This window comes from Petaurus breviceps, unplaced genomic scaffold, assembly GCF_028583685.1.
Source record: "Petaurus breviceps papuanus isolate PSGF00001 unplaced genomic scaffold, PetGlider_PUasm1.0 189, whole genome shotgun sequence".
NCBI classification, from domain to species: Eukaryota; Metazoa; Chordata; class Mammalia; order Diprotodontia; family Petauridae; genus Petaurus; species Petaurus breviceps.
In genome coordinates this window covers 14,421,488-14,442,736 of record NW_027185809.1, presented here as the reverse complement: position 1 = coordinate 14,442,736, position 21,249 = coordinate 14,421,488, and the positions used below count along the sequence as shown (strand labels likewise).

The 21,249-nt window shown below is 42.7% G+C and overlaps 1 pseudogene; it reads left to right on the top strand.

The window, feature by feature from the left end:
• The first annotated feature begins 17,692 nt into the window (after positions 1-17,692).
• LOC138164113 (zinc finger protein ubi-d4 pseudogene) lies at positions 17,693-18,361 on the top strand (annotated as a pseudogene).
• The last annotated feature ends 2,888 nt before the right edge of the window (positions 18,362-21,249 follow it).

Here is a 21,249-nt window from a genome sequence, read left to right as displayed (position 1 = left end):
GTTTTTGTTTTAGAGCTCTACATTTATAATCCATCTCCACAAAAAAAATGAAAATTACAACCCAAGATTATTCCAATTTGAGCTCTGCCAAATTTGCCATTATGACCATAAACAAGTCCTTTTTCCTCTCTTCCTATCAGTAAGCTGGACAGCTTATATTTACTTTGTCTAGCCTATTGAAAAATGGAGGGTTAGAAAAATGATAATCAGCTCATCTTTGTAATGTTCAATAAAGAGCAATCAGAGTAAAATAGACAGGATGTTTGATTTGAGACTTTGGAAGATTCAGATTCAGAGCCTACCACTGGTCCTTACAAGCCCTGTGAACGTGAGCAAGTCACAACCTCTCTGGGTCTCAGTTTCTCTATCTGTTGTTGTCCAGTCATTTTCAGTTGTGTCCAACTCTTCATGACCCCCTTTAAGGTTTTCTTGGCAAAGACACTGGAGTGGTTTGCCATTTCCTTCTTATTTTACAGATGGGGAAATTGAGGCAAACAGGGTTAAGTGATTTCTCCAGGATCATACAGCTAGTGTCTGAGGCCAGATTTGAACTTAAGACTTCCCTGACTCCAGGCCCAGTTCTCTATCCACTCTACTATCTAGCAGCCCCTTCTGCATCTGCATCTTCTGCATACTACAGTATAGGGATAATTTTTCTTTATCCAAAAAGTAGGGGTGATGATAATGATAATTGCAGTAAATACATCACAGATTATGTGTCTCAAATGAGAAAATGTATGTGAAGATTTAAATGAATGTCAGTTATTATTAAAGTTGAGATTGAACATTTGATAAGGTCTCGTTCTTTTGTTTTTAATGTGAGGTTATTAGTGTAGCTGTATCTCTCTGAAACTTGGGATGCTGCCTCTCTCAGAGACTCGTATTAAGGCTTACCTGTATTCATTTCACAAATTCAGTTCAATTCAACAAATATTTCCCAAATGGCTATTTTATGTAAGATACCATATTCAACAATGAAAGCAGGTACAAAGACAGTAGAAATAAAAGAACTAATTCATGGCTGTTGGAATTTGGGGCAAAGGTTGCCATGTTGTTGCTAAGTGTTTCCTTGAGTTGGGTGTTTTCATAACCTCAGCATTAGCTTCCAGCAGGGGAAATTTTCTCACCCCAACTAAAATATCAAGTATATTTTTGGAAGTTTGTAATGGAAATGCAAATTTAAAGATCTTCCCTGCCCTTAGGCCTTTTGATAGGCTTAAGAGACTCTGAGAACCTTCCTTGATTTGAAAATATACTCTGCCTCCTAATAGGCTAAATGTGGTCACATGGAGCCTGTGGCAGGAGGCTTAGTTTTCAGGAATGCCCACACCTTGATGATGTGTGATTGGGCAGTGGGTCAAGAGGGTGGTTATATTCTCTGACCCAGGAGAAGGCTATATACTCCCTTATGTGAGGCTTTGCTTTGGGGCTCACTTTGAGAAGTGTTCTGTGATTTGATCAGATGAGACTATGGGAAGCCATTGTTGAGAGCCCCCCCAGCTTTGAAAAACCCAGATGTTGATTTGGTATGGATGTAATGGTTGGACAGTTTGGAAACCTGTCTACTTGATCTGTTTCTCTGTCTTGATAATTCTGTCTGTATACTCTGAAGTTCGGGGTGCTGACCTTTTTCCCCTGAACTAGGTAAACGATACATATTTGACTGATTAAATTAAGCTTGTTAACCAATTTTGAGTTGCTTTCCTTTAACAAAGCAGATCCAAGAACCTGTGCTGGCAGCCACCATGGGGACGCTGGGGTTCTTGCTGCTACAAAGTTCCAAAGGGAAGCAAAGGTATAACAAAAACAGCTTTTAACTTGGGGTGATGATCTTCTGTTCTGACTGGAAGATGACATGTGTACATAAACATTTTTTAAAATTATTTATTAATTTGTTTGTTTCCTTTTAGTTTACCGGATTCAATTCCACAGTTCCTTGAATTTCACATTTTGTCCCCCTCCCTCCCCTCTCCCCCCATGGCGGCTTATAGTCAAGTATAGGATCTGTAAATACTTTCACATTATACATTGGTCAGGTTATAAGGACGGATTGTACCAGTTGGAATGAAAAATGGTAAAGAGGACATAAAACCAAATAAGAGAATGAAAAAGATCAGGTATTTTGCTTCCACCTGGATATAAACTTAGTTCTTTCTAGTTCTTTCTCTGGATGCACATTTTTCTCTCCATCATGCGTCTTTTGGGATTGACTTATATCACTGCATTGCTGAGAAGAGTCCAGTCTATCAAAGTTGGTCATCACACAAATGTTGTGTCTGTAATTGTGTACAAATTTCTCCTGGTTCTACTCTTCTCACTCAGCATCAGTTCTTTTAAGCCTCTCCAGGTAAATATGAAGACTGCCTGCTCCTCATTTCTTATAGCACAATAGTATTCCATAACATGCATATACCACAACTTGTTCAGCCATTCCCCAATTGATTGGCACCCCCTTAATTTCCAATTCTTTGCCACCACAAAAAGAGCTGCTATAAACATTTTTGTACATATGGGTCTTTCTCCCATTTCTATGATCTCTTTGGGATATAACCCTAGGAGTGGTATTGCTGGATCAAAGGGTATGAAAGTATTTATAGCCCTTTGGGCATAATTCCAGATTGCTCTCCAGAAAGGCTGGATCAGTTCACAACTCCACCAACAATGCATCAGTGTTCCAGTTTGCTCACATCCTCTCCAGCATTTGTCATTTTCCTGTTTTGTCATCTTAGCCAATCTGACTGGTGAGATGTGTGTACATAAACATTTGACAAAAGGTAAGGGATGATAGGGTTTTAAGAGAGATCAAAGTTCAATTTCAGGAGGAGACTAATACCAGTTGTGGGGGAGGTGGTCAAGGAAGGCTATATGGAGGTGCTGTGCTAAAATCAGGGAAGCTATACTATTAGCATATTAAAAGTTTAAGATATTACCTACTTCTGAGAGACGGAAGACTCAATGGAAAAAATGAAGGACAGAGACTTAGGAGGTAAGATTTCAAATCCCAGCCTTTCTCTTTTCCTTGCTTTCTATGAGTTTGCTTGAATGATCCCATAGCCTTTTTCTATCCTTTGGTTCCTTCACAACAGGGTGTGTTGGGGTCCCGGTCCCAACTCCAGCCTTATCTTACCTTATACCCAGTCTTCGGACGTCTCCGGCTTCTTGTCTCCAAGAAGAACTTACCCCCACAGAACACCCAGGACACGGTAAGTATGATGTGAAGCTGTTTATTCCATTACATCTTAACAGCACCACAAGCAAGAACAGGAACAGGCACAGGAACTAACTCACTTCCAGGTGGAACTGGAACTAACTGAACAGGCACAGGAACTAACTGAACTAAGCAGGAACTAAGTGAACCCCTCACTTCCTCTCTCTCCCCAATTTATAAGGCTTGCAGGGCCAATCATGTTCTTTCCCGAGTACGTTGTAAGAGACCAAGGAACAACATCCTTCCCGCAAGTCCTCTACGCATTGCCATGCAGAGTATCACTCTTGCGTCACTGTGCCCAAAAATCCCTTGTCCCTGGTTGGTTAACCCCCAGGCAAAGCTGTCCCAACAACATCCCTCAGAAAGCCACGTGCACCCCCTCTGGCCGCCCCCTTGTCACCTGTCATGTGGGAGCCAATCGTGCACTCTCCCGAGTGCAGGGCAAAGGAGTATGTGTTAAGAGGAGTCCGTGTTTATGGGGCATGCTCAGTGCCACATTGGCCTTTCCAACCCAGCAGAGTCAGCCCCCACGACCCTGCGCTCAATGCCATGTCGGCCTTTACAGCCCAGCAGAGTTGGCCTCCGTATCTCCAAGCCCCTGCCCCTCAGAGGTCACGTGCACTCCCTCTGACATCTTGTGACTGTCACAGTGTCTCTCACACTCTAGGGTGTAGTAGAATGATTGCTGAATTGCAGTCAGAAAAGACTTGAGTTTATACTATCTATGTGACCGTGGACTAGTTATTTAATCTGTCTGAGTCTCAGTTTTTTCATGTGAATGATACCGCATTTCTAAAATGAATGATACCACTTTCCCTCCTTAGTTCACAAAGTTCTTGGGAAGAAAGACCTTTGTGAAATGCAAAGAACTATGTAAATGTGAGCCGCGGTTACTTTTACATTTACTGGTTGTGGTTATTACTTACATTCTAGTTATTGATTTTTACTTTCTTGGGTAAAGTTCTTGGTCTTTTGTTCTCCAATGGGACCAACCGAGTCATGACGGTAATATCTTAACTTGCTTGTGAATTGGATTTAATTGAGGCAGAAAGTCACCAGCTTCACTCTCTCTTCCAGTCATCAAAGTCCAGCAGCAAGACTAACGTCAAGATGACTGGCCATGACCCAGGATACAGTAGATGATCTTTGCCTTTCTAAATTAAGGCCTTGGCCCAGGTATCAGTTTGCTTGAGGCAACATCCATCCAGTGACTAAGTGCTAGGTAAGAACTGAGACAAAAACCATCCCAACTAAATTGCTAAAAAAAATTATCTTACTGAATTAGAAAAATATAATAACAGAGTTCTTATGGAAGAACAAAAAGTCTGGAACTTCAAAGAAACTAGGGAAAAAAGATGTGAAGGAAGCGGATTCAGCAGTATCATACCTTAAACTACATTATAAGGTGAGAGCACTGTTGAAGAGTAAAATGGATACTTTCAATTATTTTGTAAATGGATGCTATTCAATTATTTTAAAATTTTTCTTATATAAATAAAACCTATACATCCAAGAATAGAAGGAATAAAGAAAATTGGGGGAAAACCTTTCATAGACAAGTCTCTCAGATGGGATGTGATTGGGTTGGAATATTGTTGTGGTGTAAGAAATGATGAGCTCAGGGGCAGCCAGGTGGCTCAGTGAGTAAGAGCACCGGCTCCAGTGTCGGGATGACCTGGGGATCAAATCCAGGCTCAGATACTTAGCACCACACCCAGAAATAACTTGAGCAAGTTACTTAACTCCAATTGCTTCAAAAAAAAAAAAAAGAAATGATGAGCTGGTTAATTTAGAAAAACATGGAAAGCCTTGGACTTATGAAGGAAGATGTAACTCACCTCCAGAGATGTAGATGATAGGTGGAAATATGCGTAGTACAGTTTTACATATGAGTGTATATGTATATATATATATATATGTATGTGTTTGTAAATATGTATGTATGTATGTATGTATATACACACACGAAGTTAATTGTAACCTTGTTTAGGGCAGGGGTGGGGGGCTGGGGAAGAAGGAAAGAAAGGGAGGAAAAAAAATAAAGTAAAAAGTACACAGCAGAGAACAAAAATACCTCGAAGGAAACAAAGAAAAACTGGGCAGTTTTGAAAATAATGTGGAATAGTTATTATATAGGTTTTCTTGAAATGAAATTTATTGTTTTATATTGAATCCTCTATGTTCTGCTGTATACACAGCAATGTTTTTTTCTTTTCTCATTTTGTATTTAAGTTTAAGATAAATTTTAAAATTTACCAAAAAAAAAAAAATTGAAACAAAAGATGATCTAATTTACCATCACAAAAATATCATTAGAATGTTACTGGGGTTGTGTAATGGTAACAAGAATTTGAAGATCTTCCCTGCCTCTTAATAAGCCTAAATTACTTTGAGGACCTTCTCTGATTTGGAAATATACTCTGCCCTCGATAGGCTGCTTGTGGTCACATGGAACCTGTGGTGGGAGGAATTTGCTAAAGGGAAGGAGAGCCCACAGGAGAAGTTGCTTAGGGGAAGCTTGTTTTTCAGGAAGGCACAATTTTTTTACTTTGTAGTCAAGTGAGTCACAGGGTTGTGATGTTCTCTGACCCTGGAGAAGGCTGTATATACTCCCTGAGGTGAGGTTTTGCTTTGGGGCTCTCTTTGGGAAGAGTTGTGTGATTTGACCAGATGAGACTCTGGGCAGCCGTTGAGCCCCCCAGCTTTGAAAACCCAGATGTTGGTGTTTCTCTCTCTGGGGACTATGTATATATGTAATGGTCAGACAGCTGGAAGCCCTGTCTGTTGGTCTGCTGAATTGTGTTATTTTCTCTGTCTGTGTTTTTTGGTCTGTTTGTAACTTGTTTGTATTCTCTGAAGTTCAGAGTGATGACTTTTCCCCCTGAACTAGGTAAATGATATTTGTTTGATTAAAGTAAGATTGTTAACCCCCTTTTGAGTTGTTTTCCTTTAGAAAAGCATATCAAAGGACCTGTGCTAGCAGCCATCCTGGGTATGCTAGGGTGCTTACTGCTACAGGTGGCTCTTGAATTTTATATGAAAAAGGAAAGGGAAGATTCTTTACCCACACTAAATGAGTCTCCCTGAAGGATATAGGACAGAACAATCAGGGAATGGCTTCCTAGTACACATTAAGTCCCTACTGTACCTACTCTAAATCTAGCCCAGTGCTAGTAACTGGGGAAGACAAAGAGAGAGATAAGGCATGGTTCTTACCCTCAAGGAGCTCATAACTTAGTTCTACATATTCAATTTGATTCAATAAAAATTTAATAAGCTTTTGTTGTGTATTCAGCATTGGAAAAAAAAAAAAGATGAAAATGGTTCCTGCCCTCTCAAATAGCAGAGATAAACATGTACACAAATAAGGATGAAGTGAAATATAATGTAATAGAGACCGGAGAGATGATAGTAATAACTGGCCTTTCTGTGCCAGACTTACAACCTGTTTTACATACATTTATCTCATTTGATCCTCATAATAACCTTGACTTATTGTCTGTAATTATCCTCATTTTATAGCTCAGGAAATGGAGTCTCGAAGAGATTAAGTGACTAACTGACTCAGGATCACACATCTAGTAAATGTTGGAGGCAGGATTTGAAAGCAGCTCTTCCTATATCCAAGTCCAGCATTCTATCCATTGTATCACTCACCTAGGTAGGCAAAGAAAAAGCTATAAGAAATTTGAGGAACAAAAGGTAAATTCCTCTTTTCCCTTCTGCCATCCTAGGTAATCATTTAAAATGGTGAGGTATTCTCTTGATCCAGAGAACCCCACAAAATCATGCAAGTCAAGGGGTTCAAATCTCCGGGTCCACTTCAAGAACCCCTGTGATACAGCCCAAGCTATCAAGGGCATGCATATCCAAAAAGCAACCAAGTATTTGAAAGATGTCAGATTGAAGAAACAATGTGTTTCCTTCCATGGAATAATGGTGGAGCTGGCAGGTGTGCCCAAGTTAAGCAATGGGGTTGGACACAGGGTCATTGGCCCCAAAAGAGTACTTGTTGAATTCTTGCTGCATACGCTTAAATATTCAGAGAGTAATGCAGAACTGTAGGGTTTGGATGTGGATTCTCTTGTCATTGAGCTTATCCAGGTTAACAAGGCTCCCAAAATGCAATGGTATACTTACAGGCTCATGGTCGAATCAACCCATACATGAGTTCTCCTTGCCATATTGAGATGATACTTAGTGAAAAGGAATGGATTGTTCCTAAACCAGAAGAGAAGGTTGCTAAAAAGAAAAAGATATCCCTGAAGAAATTGAAAAAACAAAAGCTTATGGCAGGGAATAAGTATGATATGAGAGTGCAAATAAAAGTGAAATGAAAACAAAAAAAAGAGAGAAGATAAATTCCTGTTGAGGTGATTGTGGAGGGAGAGAATCAAATCAAGTGAGGTTTCATAGAGGTTATGGCATCTGAGCTGAACTTTAAAGGAAGAGAATACATTTTAGTAGGCAGAGATATGGAGGAAATTTGTTCTAGGCAAGGGTTTAAATGCATTGAGTCAGGAGAGATCAGAAGAGAGTTTTGTGAAATCATTTCAGTCATGTCCTACTCTCTGTGACCCCATTTAGGGTTTTCTGGGCAAAGGTACTGGATTGGTTTGCCATTTCCTTCTACAGCTCATTTTATAGATGAGGAAATTGAGGTGAATAGGGTTAAGTGACTTTTCCAGGATCACACAGCTAGTAAATGTCTGAGGCCACATTTGAGCTTAGGAACTGAGGCAAACAGGCTTAAGTGACTTTCCCAGGGTCATACAACTGGTAAATGTCTGAGGTTAGATTTGAACTCAGGAATGGAGGCAAATAGGATTAAGTGACTTGCCCAGGGTCACATAACTAGTAAGTGAATGAGGCCGGATTTGAACTCAGGTCCTCCTAGTTGGCAGTCCTCTTTGGCTGACATATAAAGAAAATGAAGAGAAGTAACTTGACAGGTGCTTAGAAAGGTAGATGGAGTCAAATTTCAGAAGGCTTCCAATTCCCAGGCTGAGGAGTTTGCATCTTAGCCTATAGGGAAGAGGAAACTGCTTAAAGGAGTACAACTTGGTGACACCTGTGCACGTGGAAGATGATAGGGGTGTATCTGTGAAGACTGCTTTAGAGAAGATAGACCAGGTCAGACACTCTCCCAATAGGATAAGTGAAAGATGGTGAAAGTTTCATTTGGGATATGGCAATGTGAGTGGAGAGGAAAGAATGACGATGGAAGGTGTTCTGCGTGGAGAATTGGTAAAACTTGTCAACTGATTGGATATAGGAAGTAAAAGGAGAAAGGAAGAAAACAATCATTTATTAAGTACCTACTCTATGCCGAGTACTGTGCTATGTGTCTTCAGCACTTACCATGGTACCTGGCACACAGTAGGCATTTAATAAATGCCTATTTAGTGACTGGGGTATATGGGGTGTTTGGGGAGGACTGGCTACCTCTGGTGCTAGTGAGGGCTTGCTGAGCCTTTTTCAGGGCTGCCCATCCACCTTTGGTATCTACCTGGCACTCAACTCTCACCTGTGACTCCAAGAAGCTGTAGCACATGCAGCAGCCATACCCAGCAAAACCATCTTGGCAGATGGTCTAAACCAGGTTGAGGATAACTGACAGGCTTCAAACCTGAGGGTGAGTTAGGGGGATGTCTACCCTAAGTATGTGAAGACATCGTTGGTAGAATGGGTAGGTGAAAACAGTTTGTTCCAATAGCAATGAAGGTGGCTGAAGCAAGCAATATTGAAGAGCTGCTTTGTTAGATGTAGAAGATGCCAAGGTCATCCACTGCATTCTGGGCTATCCCCAGTCATCCTGACTTTTGTCTTTCCACTGGACTTCGATGACAGTGGAAGAGAGAGTGAAGGTGATGATTTTGTGCAACTCTGTCTCGCTTAACTCCAATTTACGCACAAGTCAAGACATCATTGGTCCTCTTTAAAATCAAAGGACAAACAACAACATTGATTGGTTGTTAGTTGATAAAGTGTTTTACAAATATTTTCTCGTTTGATCCTTACAACAACTCAGGTGAAGCCAAGATGGCAGAGTAAAACCAGGGACTTTCTTGAGCCCTCCCCTAAATCCTTCCCAATATCTGTAAAAAAAAGACTCTAAATAAATTCTAGAGCAGCAGAACTCACCAAATGACAGAGTGAAACAAATTTCCAGTCCAAGACAACCTGGAAGGTCAACAGGAAAAGTCTGTTGCACCAGGCTGGGAGAGAGACACAGTCCAGCTTGGGCTGTGCCAGCCACAGTCAGGCTGGAGCAGGACTCGGGGGATGGAATCACAGCAGCTGTAGCAGTTTCCAGACTTAACAACAACTCGGGAAGGTAGATGCTATTTTAATCTCTATTTTAAAGTTGAAGAAACTGAGGCAGTGTGTTTAAATGACTTGGCTGTGCTTAGGCAGGTAACAAATGTCTTGAGGCCATATTTTAACTCAGGTCTTCCTGACTCCAGGCCCAGATATCTGTCTACTGATATCTGCCCAGAGTCACCCAACTTCCTGTGGAGGTGCTGTTTGTCCTTCATTCTTGAAGAGAACCATGACATCAGGAAGGTGATGTCATGACTTGCAAGTGAATTGGATTTAAGGGAGGGCTGTGCAAAGTTACCAACTTCACTTTCTACTCTGGAGCCATCTGGGTTCCAGGGTGAGATATAGATCAGGACGACCAGAGATGGCCCCTAGCTATCTAAGGGGAGGGAAGAGTTAAAGAGAACTTTGAAATGAAAGGGAGAATGATGGTACCACCAACAGAAATAATAAAGTTGGGAGGAGGGCCGTTTTGTGGAGAAGATGAGTGCAGCATGGGAAGTGGCTATTTTAGGCCCTAGCAGGACATCCATGTGTAAATGTTTAGCAGATGCTAGAAATGTGAGCCTAGAATTTGAGGGAGAGAAGAGAGGATCCCAGGGAATGGAGATAGAGCTTTGTGAGTTATTTGCATAGAGTTAATCATGGGAGTAGATGATATCATCAAGGGAGATCTATGTAGAAAGAAAAAAGGCTGAAGATTCAAGGAGAGAATCTTGGGGGATTCCCACACTTACGGGGGCAAGAATGATTATTCATACACAGGTAAGAGAATGACCAGGGCGGAGCAATGTCACAAAAGTTAAAGAAAGAGAAAGTATGATAAAAGGCGGAAGGAGGGGAGGGGTACCAATAAGTGTCCAAAACAACAAACAGGAAGGTCAAAAATGATTAAGACCGAGCAAAGGCCATTGGATCTGGCAATTATGAGGCCACTGGGGGGAGCAGTTTCAATAGGGCAGTTGTAACAAAAGCCAGAGGGGAAAGGGCAGAAAGCATAAGCTACTGCTGCTAGAAATGTACCAGTAGAGAGGAGAAGAGATATAAAATGAGAGTTTGAAAAGTTGCCAGTGTGAAAGGAGAGTTTTTGGAAAATTTGGAGAAGGGAGCCCATTTATAGACAACGGGGAAGGAACCAGCAGAGGAGGGAGGAGAACTCTGCCATCTGTTTTGGGTGGCAGCATGGAATAGGGGCAATAACACTGTGTCTGGAGTCAAATAATTTACCAGGCACACGTATGGTCAGTTTACTGTTCCTTCTGCTAGTGGACAGAAACACTCATTAGACTTATACTTAATGCATGTAATCAAAAGGTGTTATTAATCAAAACATGCAAATTGTTGTTCTGTCATTTTCAGTCATGTCTGACTTCTTGCAACCCATTTGGGCTTTTCTTGGCAAAGATATTGGAGTGGTTTGCCATTTCCTTCTCCAGCCCATTTTACAGATGAGGAAACTGAGGCAAATAGAGTTAAGTGACTTACCCAGCTAGTAACTATCTAAGGTCAGATTTGAACTCAAGAAGATGAGTCTTAGGGGCGGCTAGGTGGTGCAGTGAGTAAGAGGTAAGGGCACCGGGGAGGACCCAGGATCAGTTCCGGCCTCTGATACTTAACACCCAGACAAAATAACTGGTTGGGTAACCTTGGGCAAGTTACTTAACCCCAATTGCTTTAAAAAACAAAAAAGAGATGAGTCTTCCTGACTCCAGGTCCAGCAGTCTATCCTCTATGCCACCTAGTGACCCTGAAGGCAAACAATACCCTCCCTTAAAAGAAACAAACCACTAGGTGTGGCTAAGTGGCAGTGGTGCAGTGAAGAGAGCACCCACCCTGGAGGCAAGAGGACCTGAGTTCAAATGTGACCTCAGACACTTAACACAAAACTGGCCGCAGCCCCAATTGCCCTACCTCCCCCCCTCCAAAAAGCAAAGTCTAAAAAAACCCCAAAATCAAAAACAAGCCATCAACTTGAATCTTAGAGATTCCTCCTAAGTTTTTTTCATACCAAACTCGAGAATGTTCTCTTTCCACCCTTCTGGAGACCGGGTATCTCACTGTTTGTGATTCAAGTGTGGGGTACGGGAGCCAGTCCTGGTCATGCCATACTAATAGGTTGATAATAGTACTCCAGGTAGGGTTGTTGTTTTTTTTTTTGATATTTTTAAAATATTAAGCTGTTTACCCCACATAATTTGATTGCTAGTTTATTTTCCAATTACTGATAAAGATGTTTATAATATTTTTTATTGGGTAAGTCTTATCTGAAAGCCCACGTATGTTTATCAGATGTTTAAAAATAAATACAGGCTTTTTACTATGTCACATCACACATGCACTTGTTTTATTATAATTATAATTATTCGCTTTTTGGTGGGCAATTGGGGTTAAGTGACTTGCCCAAGGTCGCACAGCTAGTTTTTGTGTTAAGTGTCTGAGGCCAAATTTGAACTCAGGTCTTCCTGACTCCAGGGCTGTTGCTCTATTCACTGAGCCACCTAGCCACCCCTCACTTGTTTTATTATTGAAAAACAAGTTACTCAGAATAGTTCAATCTCAAATTGGAAGCTTAAAGCAAAATGGAATCAGTTATGCTGTTGACAAACTTCCTATTCTCTTTGTTAAAGTTTTTGTTGTTCAGTCTTGTCCAACTCTTTGTGACCCCATAGACCATACTGTCCATGGGGTTTTCTTAGCAAAGATACTGAAGTGGTTTGCCATTTCCTTCTCCAGTGGATTAAGGCAAACTAAAAAACGAATTTACCAAGAACCTACACAAGGCAAACACTCACACCGAAGTCAGAAAAAGCAGTATAAGGGCACTCACAAGGTCTCTCTGAATAACTATGGAATTGATTGTGAGACCTGGGAGACACCGGCACAGGGCCACCCAGCATGGTGTGCCCGAATCAAAGAAGGCACTGTGCTCTATGAGCAAAGCAGAATTGGAGTAGGTCAAAAGAAATGTGAGATGAGCAAATTTAGAGATATCACCACCGCAGATACTTATGGACTATTTGTGGAAGAGCTCTCTGAGTTCCTATTGGTCAAACCAGCCACAGTCAGACAAACTGTGCACTGACCCCAACATAATAATATCATTTTGGTCATTTGAAGGAAAACAAAACAGAAAGGTTAAGTGACTTGCCCAGGGTCACATGTAAGTAATAAGTAAGTATCTGAGACCAAATTTGAACTCAGGTCTTCCTGACTCCAGGCCCAGAGTTCCATAGAGCCACCTAGCTGCCTCTTCCTTATTTAGGTAACTCCATTGAACTGCAACGGGGTGGGGTGGGGAAGTAGGAAGAGGGCTAGAGACTTGCCCCCAGGCCACAAAGTGCTTTCACACCTTCAGTAGAATTCCCCAGATATTATCGCCCTCTTGGTCAGTCGGGTGGTACCAGCTTCTTATTACTTTATATGTATTTCCTAATGGTTTGTCTAAATCTATTGGCAGGAATTCTTCTGCCTGTTGCTGAGCACACAAGAATTTGTGGAGATAAATAAGTAAAATCTATGCCTTTTTCCCACCCCTTTATCCAGAGATATTCTTTATCCCTTCCCCTTCCATATGTAAAGTGTGCCCCATTTTCACTTAAACAGGGTTAAAGGTCATATGAATCAGAGACATTGAAATGCAAACAAAAAGCTGAAGAGTAACCATTCCGTACCTTAGAAGAGAACTCTCCCTACCAGAGAAGTCTGATTTATTATGGTGTTAAAAAATAAAATATGTCGATATTATACAATACTATACATGTATTTTATGCATTTCTGGGTTTCTAAACCTTTTCTGTCATCTGCTGGCTAATGTGTGCTTCTGCAGCTTCCACAAACTTTCCCCAACTTTCCATTTAATTTCTTATGGTGACCTACAATATATCGAAATTGTGATGGGGTAAGTCACAATGTGGAAGGAATAAATGGCACACAGAATAAACAGGGCGAGTCTCAGAAGGAAGACCCTGATGATTCTCAAATCTGCTTATTCAGCCCCAACCGCTGTACTGATGTCCAGATTCACATCTCCCAACTGCCTAATAGAAACCTTGAATTGTATGTACAATAGAAATCTTAAGCTCAACAAATCCCAAACTGAACTCATTATGTTTCCCCCTAACCCTTCCTCTCTCGGTAACTTCCCAGTCACCGTCAAGGACACCAACATCATTCCAGGCACCCAGGCTAGCAACCTTGGCATCACTCTTGACTCTTCACTTTCACACACACACACACACACACACACACACACACACACACACACACATCCCAACTGCTGTCATTTTAACCCTTCTCTCCTGACACTGCTACCACTCTGGTTTAGTTTCTCATCACCTCATGCCCGTGCTGGTACAATAGTCTGCCGATGGGTCTGCCAGCCTCAAATCTGTGCTCACTGTAATCGACCCTCTCTTCAGCAGTCAAAGTCATTTTCCTAAACCACAGATATGTATGACCCTGTCAATTCCCTACCAGAGTGGGGAACCTGCAACCTTATGGCCTCTACGTCCTTGGGTGCAGCCTTTTGACTAAGTCCAAGTTTTACAGAATCTTTTATCAAGGGATTTGTTCTGTGAAGTTTGGATTTAATCAAAGGGTTGCACTTGAGGACCTAGAGGGCCACATGTGGCCTCGAGGCTGAAGGTTCCCCACCCTTGCACCTAGTCAACAAACTCCAGAGGTCCCCTATCAGCTCCAGAATCAAATATATAAATTCCTCTGGCTTTCAAAGTCCTTTATGACTTGCTACCCCAACCCTCACCTTTCCAGTCTTTTTACACCATATTCCATATAATCTGTGACCCAGCGTCACTGCCCTCTCTCATTACTAAATGTTTATGATTGACAATTGGAGAACATATTTCAGTACCTTAATTTTGCTCTGTGATTTCATCTGTGTGAGTACTCCCTCCAATGAATGGATGAATAGATGAATAAATGAGCATTTATTAAGAACCTATTACTATGGGCAAAGTATTAGAGATATAATCAAAAAAGTGAGGCAGGCCTTGATCTAATAGAGCTCACATTTTATTGGGGTTGACAACACATATGGAAGGCTGGTAAAGGTCCTATCTACGCTGTCTCACCTCTGATTCTTGTCCATGTCCTAATAAATGGGCCACAAGTATTATGAGATCTCCATCTCTCAACTCTGGACATTTTCACTGACTGTCCTCCATGTTCTGGAATGTTGTCCCTCCTCATCTCTGCCTCCTAACTGCCTTTAAGTCCCAGCTAAAATCCCAGCTTCAGCAAGATGCCTTTCCTGGCCCTCTTTCATTCCTGTATCTTTCCTCCATTGCTTATTTCCAATTTATTCTGTGTCGAGCTTGTTTGGACATAATTGTGTAATTGTTGTCTCCCTCTGCTCTCCTTGAGAGCTGGAACTGTGTTTTAGGCTTCTTCGTATTTCCTGTGCTTAGGACAGTGCCTGGCAGACAGTAGGCAGTTAATAAATATTTAATGATTGACTGACTTGGATTAAGGAAGACTAGAAAAGGATTTTTGTGGAAGGTAAGACTTTGGCTGAGACTTGAAGGGAACCAGGGAATCCAGGAGGTGGAGAAGAGGAAGGACAGATAAGAAATCCATTCCAGGAGCTTATGAATTTTGAAGGTGTATTCACTAGATGAGTTCACACTGAAGTTCAGCTATCATTATTTGAATCTTTGATAGGCACTACATTTGGACCATGAATTTGACTCATGATTAATTAAAAAGCGGAGAGAAGACTACATAGCACTTGGGAAATTCTTCAGTATTTTCAAGGATCCCAACATCCTCCCTGGTACAAAAATACATTTTTTTAAAGCCAGTATTCTACAGGTGACATTAGATGTTTATGAATCATTTCTAAAGAACCAATACTGTGGTTGAACTAAAGGTTCACATAGAGATGTTCTGTGGTTATAAATTGATTTAAATATCTTGGCAAAATAACCTATACACTAAAAGTAGCATAAAAGATATCATCCAGAAGATGTATGATGGGAAAAAGGAGTGGGCCAGTCACATAATCAGAATGAGAGGGTTGAGTTGAAATTCACCAAAAGAGGGGAAATTCTAGAGGAAGAACTCTGTTACACTGGAGGTTGTGGTTTAGTTGTATCAGTGGGGTCCAACTCTTTGTGACCCCATTTGGAGTTCTGGTTTGCCATTTCCTTCTCCAGCTCATTTTATAGATAAGGAAACTGAGGCAAACAGGGATAAGTGACTTGCCCCGGGTCACACAGCTAGTAAGTGTCTGAGGCCAGATCTGAACTCAGGAAGATGAGTCTTCCTGACTGTAGGCCTGGTACGCTCATCCATTGTGCCACATGGCTGCCCATGCTGGGGGTAGGTGTTCTCTGCAGGATTTATGGGAGGACATGGACAAGAATCACAGAAAGTAAAAAGACATAGCTATGATGTCACCTTTATCAGTTAATCAATACAAATTTACTAAGTGGCTACTGTGTGCCGGGCACTGTGCTAAGCTTGAGGGATACAAAAAGAGCCAAAATGGGTTGGCTAGGTGGTGCAGTGAATAGATCACTGGCCCTGGAGTCAGGAGGACCTGAGTTCAAATCCACCTCAGACACTTAACACGTACTAGCCATGTGACTTTGGGCAAGTCACTTAACTCCAACTGCCCCTCCAAAAAATAAAAGAAAAATTTAAAAAAGAGGCAAAAGGCAGCCTCTGCCCTCAAGGAGTTTATGATCTAATGGGGGAGACAGCATGCATAAGAGACGGAAGGACTTGAGAAAGGCTGCCTATGGGATAGGGGGTTTTAGTTAAGACTTAATGGAAGGCAGGCAAGACTGTAGGTAGAGCTGAAGAGGGGGAACATTCCAAGTGTGAAGGACAGCCAGAGAGAAGTGTCTTATTTGGGGAACAGCCAGAAGGCCTTTGTCACTGGAGTCAAGAGTACATGTCCTGGAGTAAGGTGAGTAAGTAAGAAGACTGGAAGAGTAGGAGGGGGTTAGGTTTGGAAGGGCTTTGAATGCCAAGCACAGCATCTTGTGTTTGTTCCTGGAGGCAATAAGAAATGTTTGGAATTTATTAAGCTGGGGTGTAGTGGGATCAGACCTGCACTTTAAGAAAATCACTTTAGTGGTTGAATGGAAGATGGATTGGAATGGGGAGGGACTTGAGGTAGGCAGACACACCGGCAGGCTATTGAAATAGTGTAGACAGGAGGTGATGAGGTACCCCAGGTGACCGAGCACTGGGCTTGGAATCAGAAAGGCTCATCTTCCTGACTGCAAATCTGGCCTTAGTCAACTTACTAGATATGTGACCCTGGACAAGTCACTTCACCCTATCTGCCTCGGTTTCCTCATCTGTTAAAAATGGATTGGGGAAGGAAATGGCAGATCACTCCAGCATGTCCACCAAGAAAACCCCAAATGGGGTCAGGAAAAGCCAGACACAAGGGAAGTAACTCAAAAACAACCACAATAGGAGGTGATGAGAGCCTGCACCAGAGTGGTGCCAGTACCAGAGAAGAGAAAGGAGCATATTCTAGAGATGTTGTAAATGTTAGATTGACAGACCTTGTCTACAGCTTGGATAGGAGAGGGGACGGACTGATAGTGAGGGATCCAAGATGAGTCCCAGGTTGCTAGCCTAAGGGACTAGAAGGATGGTGTTGCCCTCTACAGTCACAGGGAAGGTAGGAGGTAGTTGTGTTTTAGGCATAAAGATAATAAGTTCTGTTTTGGACATACTAATTTTTGAGATGTCTACTGGACACACTCGGTCTGAGATGTCTTTGGAAATGTGATATTGGAAATCAACAGATAGATTTGAAAATCATCAGCATAGAGATGGTAATTAAGTCCATGGGAACTCATGAGATCACCTACTTGCTGGGAAGTCTTTCCCCAGTAGAACATGAGTTCCTTTGATCCGAGGACCATCTTACTTTACTTTGCAAATATTAAGTGCTTAATAAATGCTCATTCATTCATCTATTTATTGGAAGGAGTACATTGATGGGATCACAGAACAATTAAAATTCTGAAAGCTCAAAATGTATTAAGTACCTGGGGCAGGTGAGAGGGAGAAGGGCGGAGGGGGTGGGCGGAGCCTGAGTAGGTCTCCTTACTTGAGGTTAGCGAGGGGCCAGACTCTCAGCCACAGGACACGCGGAGGCGCCTAGCTGTAGGGAAGATGGCATTCCTTAGCGAACAGAGCTACAAAGATGCTATTGAGGAGTGTCATAGTTACAATGCCCGTCTTTGTGCCGAGCGCCATGAGCACCTGCCCTTCCTGGATTCTCAGACTGGACTGGCCCAGAGCAACAGTTACATCTGGATGGAAAAGCGACACCGTGGTCCGGGCCTGGAGCCAGGCCAGTGGTATTCTTATCCTTCCCGGCGTTGGCAGAAAAAACGCCAGATCCACCTTCTGGAAGATCCCCCGCTCTCCTCATCCACCAAGCCAGACCCAGAGGAGACGCTGAAGACAGAAGGACTAATTTCTCAGGCTCGAAGCCTTTCGAGGGCCCCAAAGCGCAGTAACCTGGGAAAACAGGCTGCCCAAGATCGCGGAGCCAATGGTGATCGCCTGGGTACCTTTCAGGTTACCAACAGCGGGCTAAAGAAGCAGACCCTGGAGTTCCGGGATGGAGATGAGGCCTGGGTGGGTGATCAGGAGGAAGAAAAACCCAAATCCAAACCCAAGCAGGGCAAGGGCAAAGCCAAGGCTGAAGACGGGAGTGGCAACCTCCGTCAAGTGGTAAGAAGTTCTACGTGTTTCTATCCTAAAGGGGACAAACCTTCCGTGGGTGGCAATAGTATTGAACAAAATTGTATTTCGGAAGCTCCCCAGAATTTCTGAAAAGTGATATAAGAACCGCCAAGGTCTCTGTTACCACCATGCATGGTCTTTCCACTCAAGCAGAGGAAAGCCAGAAGGAGGGCTATTCTCAGTCTCTCCAAGGTCTGAAGAATGGCGTGGAGGAAATGACCCAGCCCAAGTATTACTTGATTCCCAGCGCGGGGGTGGGGTGAGAACCTCCAGAGGCGTGAGAAGGCTGGGTAGCCTGAGGAGCTGGAGCCTACTCAGTTTCCAGCCCTTTGTTCCCCATACTTTATTTTGCTTCCTTAATTTCTCCTGCTCTCCCCTACCCCTCTCCAAACCTTAAGATTGAATCAGCCTTGGTATTCCGACCTCATTTCTGCCTCTCAGATCCAAGAGACGGAGCAGCTCAGAGCTCCAAAACATAGCTGTAGGACTTCTATTTATGGAGGCGGCCCAGGCCAGCCACTTCTTCATTTTCTACCAGATTCACTCTTTTGATCTTTCCATAGCATCCCCTCTACCTTCTCCCACCCTCCTCCCCCAAACTCTAGCACTTAGCACACTTTCTGCCACATAGTAGGTCCTTATTAAATGTTTACTGATTGGATGGCAGTAGTGAAGATGTACTAATTGTTGCAAGATCTGCAGCCCGTCTGGGAATTACTCTTCTGTGACCATGGTGAAGCTATCATGCGCACCTTCTCAGCCCCTCCTTGTGGGAGGGACTGAAGGAAGCTGAAGTTGCCATTTGAGTCTGGACTGGTTGAAGGAGAAGGCTTCTGTATGTCAGAAGAAGCCCCCTCACTCCTCTAGAAGCCTACCCACCCTCATTCTCCACCCCATTCCCCAAATGCACCAGGCTCTGTCTTCCTCTTGTTTTCCAGTTTCTCCTCTCCTTTCTCCCCTTTTGCAGCCTTGGGGAGGGTTGTGTCATATTGTTTGGGGTGGCTGGCAACTCTGATCCTGTGCATAGTCTAGCCCCAAACCCTCCTGAAAGTGGGTGAAGCCTACTGTCCCTAGGAGAAACTGGGCCCAAGAGTTTTGCTCTCCATAAAGTACATTCATTCTGTCTGCTTCTTAGAGGGTGAGCTGTGCCCTCAATGCTGGAGCTGGGGTGCAGCTTTCTTTTTTCCCAAGTCCATTCACTCTCTACCTTTAGGGTTTACCTTTCTTTCATAGAGGAACCAGTTAAAAGAGTATTTTCTAAGGGCATCTGAGAGGGGCTGAATGAACTGGAGAAGCCTGGAGATCTCTCTGGTTCCTCTCTTTCCCACCTTCCCTTCCCAGCCCTTCAGGGAGGGTCTCCACAGCTCTCTGCCCTATGCAAGTCTGACATGATGCTCTCATTCACCCTGGTAACTTGCTGCTAGCTACAGCCTGACTTCTTTCTCTGATGGTGTGTACATCCATTCTCTTTCCTCAATTCTTCTTTTCTTTGTTTTTTTTGTCTTGTTTTCTAGGGAAAAAGGTCATCCAAGAAGAGTGGGCTTTGGACGGAGATGCCAGACAAAGAGTCTGTTTTCTGACTCTCCTCAAAACTAATCTCCAAAATCCTCACTATGTTCTTCCTCTTCCTGATCTGGACATTCAGCCTTAAACTGAATTAGAATCCAGTAGGCCCCAATCCGATGCCTCTTAAGTTCCTGGGTCACAGATGAGTCACTCAGACACCCTTCCTATCCTCAGACACTTGCTAGCAGCTGGTAAAAGCTCAATGCTTCTGATTTCTCAGGCTTCTGCCAGCTGAGACTGGCAATGGAGAGGAGTGGGGCATGGAAGCAGAACATGACAGTGCTCCATGAAGAACCCTTCATGCTTGGCCCTAAGAGAGGACTTATCACACTGTTGCATTGGACTTGAGGTGTCTTTTTTTTTTTAAGTTCTTGTATTCCAGACATTATTACAATAAATATTTTATCTGAAAAAGAAACCCCTCAAGAATCCTGTCTTCTTCAGATGTTTGAGTTCAAATCCCATTGCTGACAGATGTTTGAAGGTGAAAGTTTAGCATAGTACCACCATTGCCCTAGACATTCCTCCATTACATGTGGCATTCTGTCTCTTGCCTCTGGTTTTGCAGTCTGCCTCCAGCTCTACTTATTAGGATCTGTAGTGTCCCTGAAAGCTCAGCTCAAATGTTACCCAACTTATCCTGAGCCCCTTTGCTAGTGCCCCCTCCCCCAAATGACTTTATATTGATTTTGTGGCTAGTTTGTGTATACTTATTTGAGTACTCTTGTCTCCTTATTAAAAGTAAACTCCTTTGGAGTACTATTGTGCTCCAGAAATGATAAAAGGAATGGTTTCAGAAAAAAACTGGCAAGACATGAACTGATGCAAAGTGAATTGAACAGAACCTGGAGCACATCATACACAGTAATAGCAGTATTGTAAAGAGAATCAACTGAAAAAGTTAGTAACTCTGAATACAAATTCCTTGATCAGGGACATTTTTGTCAACTTATCCCCAGTGCTTAGCATAGTACTTGGTGGCAGCTATTTAATAAACAAGTGCTTGCTGATTGATTGCATTAGACTTATGTGCTCCTTTGAAAGTCCTAATGGTGAGAGGGAAGGGCATGAGAAGATAGTGTTTGAGAGTTATCTCCTCCAATAATGCTTAGGTAGAATCTGTCTTGAAACCTCCAGACAGCCTCTGATGTTATCTAATTTCTGCAGAATGCGTTTGCTGAACTATCCCTCCCGCAAAGAATTCAGGGGAAGTCCTAGATTATGTTCCCTGGCTGATGGCTGCTTCAGGGGAATTTTCTCCTTTCTCTGGACATCCTTGTCCGGGAGGATCCGCTGACCCCAGAAGAAAATGAATTCCAGTCATGATGCTGATTTCTCTCTTCCCTTCTATTATATATGGGGCCAGGCCCCATTATTCAGTGGACAGGGAAGATAGAAGAGGTCTTTGAGCT